This window comes from Otolemur garnettii, unplaced genomic scaffold (genome assembly GCF_000181295.1).
Source record: "Otolemur garnettii isolate 467f Iridium unplaced genomic scaffold, OtoGar3 scaffold00200, whole genome shotgun sequence".
NCBI classification, from domain to species: Eukaryota; Metazoa; Chordata; class Mammalia; order Primates; family Galagidae; genus Otolemur; species Otolemur garnettii.
The window spans coordinates 680,686-683,376 of record NW_003852595.1 but is presented as its reverse complement, the minus strand read 5'-3'; positions in this window follow the sequence as shown (position 1 = coordinate 683,376).

Below are 2,691 nucleotides of genomic sequence, written 5' to 3'. Positions count from 1 at the left end.
TTTTTTTTTTAATTTCAAAAAATTGTATTTGTTCCATGTTTTAAAAATCCACATCTAAGCTCACCAAATAGAAGTTACATACAGTTGAGTTGTAGGTAGTTAAGTCTCTCACACTTATCAGCAGAATCACATGGTGTTTTTTAAATATTCAGACCTCAAATCTCTCTGGAAATTGTGATTTAGAAGTTCTTGGTTGTGGGGAGGTGTTTTTCTTTCTTTCCATTCTAATCAGATTTTCAGGTGAATCTTTTGATTATGATTATGATTAACAAATTTGTAAAGCATATCTGTATTAGTGTTTTCCAATTCCACTGATGCTATAAATTAGCTGAAATGCTTGTTAAAAAAAAAAATCCCAGATCTTACTTTGAATGCTTTTTCTATGAAGACTTCAAAAAAGAGTAAGTACTATCAAGAGGAAAGTTTAAGAATGATTCTTGGGAGAAGTACACACGGTAAGGTCATGGACAGCAAATGGGTTTCAGTCTGTCTGACGATTCTAACTGGCAGTGACTCTGGAAGGGTGACTCTGAGAACTCTTGAATCCTTGCCTTGTCTTCTTGGGTGAGGGTTTTGTTGTCAATTAGCAGGAGCTGACTTAAGAAGGATAATTTATTCTTTAATCTTTAATATATTTGTTCTACAAATATCTACTTCTGTCTACTATGTGCTAAGGCCTATACATGCTAAGGATGTCCACAGTGCTCAAAATAAATTCAGTAATCACCATAATGCAAATTAGAGTCTAATATAGAAGATAGATGTTAATCATGCAATCATACCACTAAGTAATTATAAATGTGATAATTGCTAAGTAAAATTGCAGGGTATTATATGAATATATGATAGGTAGATCTTATTTAGTTTGGGAATTCAGTGAAATTTTTTCTAAAGGTGGTGAATGTCATGGTGAGAATATATATGAATGTGGTTAAGTAGATATGAACACTTTCATTAATAAAAGTTAATTAGAATTGAAAGAATAGATCACAGGTACCTTGATACTGGCCCCATGCTTCTTTCTACCAGCCCTATGCAGGAATATCTGGAGCTATAAGGATTGCATTAAGACCTAACTGGGTGGTACTTACTTTCAGAATTGTGGCAATCCTCATTTATACTCTTATACTTAACTTGATGTTAAAGAAAGTAGGATGCTGCTGTGTAGACTCATTCCTGAATCACTATTAAAACATGGCACGTTGTGAAATAATCACATTATAATGAGGAAGGGTACTGCATGGTGTGGGCTAAACAGTAAACAAGCGCGGATTTCAACAGTGATAATTTTAGCAGCAGTGGAGAGATAAAGGAGAGTGAACTCATACCAGTGTCCTAGTGAAGGAACCATTTGAAAATATATGAAATCTATTAAAGTACTCACAAGTGCTGGCTCTTTTTTTTTCTTTTAAGGATTCGCAATACCGAGCAGTTAAATGAATTCTGAATAGCCAATGAATCCAACATTTTAAACTCTTTAGACATTTTTCACATGAAATGTCATGGACTGTACTTGAAGGACAAGGTTATGTAGTTCCTCAATGCATGCAAAGACTGTGGTCTATAATTTATTAAGGATAAATGCTGAGAAATAAAACAAGTGGAAATTATGTGAATTGGTCACCCTCTAAACCAGTCTCTGACTCTTGTAATATTGTAGTCTCCCTAAAAGTTGTTAAATGATAAGATTATAACAAATTTAGTTTAAAAATCTAATTGGCTTTTAGTTGCAATTTTAAAATTGGCAACATTTCATTCTATAAAATGGAATAAGTGGTCTGATGAACTGAGCAGAGGAGGTTGACTTTGTAGGTAGAAAGGGCTCAAAGAAGCAGAGACAGAACAAAAAACTTTGGTTGTCACAAAGTTACTTTTTTTATAATGTTGAAACAGGAGATTTTCTTATTAAACTGCATAGAGATGACTGATGGTTGATTTTTCAGTTTGGGTGTTGGTTTTTGTGTTTTATTTATTTGTTCATTTTTGAAAACGACTATTTGAAAGTTCAGTTTGATTGTGTGGAAGTTGGTGCCAGTACTCCATCTGATCTGCTGCCTACAACAGTGGCGTCCCATAAACTTCGTTTAACAAAGTGAATGTAGAGTCCGAACACAGTGTTTTGACCACAGTTTCAGACAAAGAATGAAGTAATTTATTTCTAGTGAGTAAGTACCATCTCAGAATTTTGTTCCTTCCATAGTGAGGACAGGGTGCTACTGTACCTCAAAGCAAGATCAGCAGAGAATGTAAGAAGGTAACAGAAGGCAGGAGAAATGCACTCCCAGATTTTCAGTATAGGATTAAAATACTCCAATCATTTACTCATGATTATTTCACAGACACTCAAGTAAAATTAGCTTTGATATTTACATTAATTTTTAAATAAGTTGAATATTATAATTTTAAAATCCCTTTGGAGTAACTTATAGATAAAAATATTTCTAAAAATGGAATAAGTTTTTAAATATTCATGGGCAAGAAACTATCTTTTTTGTACTGAAAATTTATTATTATTCTTATAATTTTGATTGAACTTATTTTGCTTTCTCTTTTCAGTATACTTTAAGAATGAAATGATTTTCATTGCTTCCCAAATGTATCCATGGATACACATTAAAAGAAGGAATTTGTTTTCCCTGAAACCTCAATAGGTTGGATATTTATAGCAAAGCCCTTCAAATGAGCATCTGT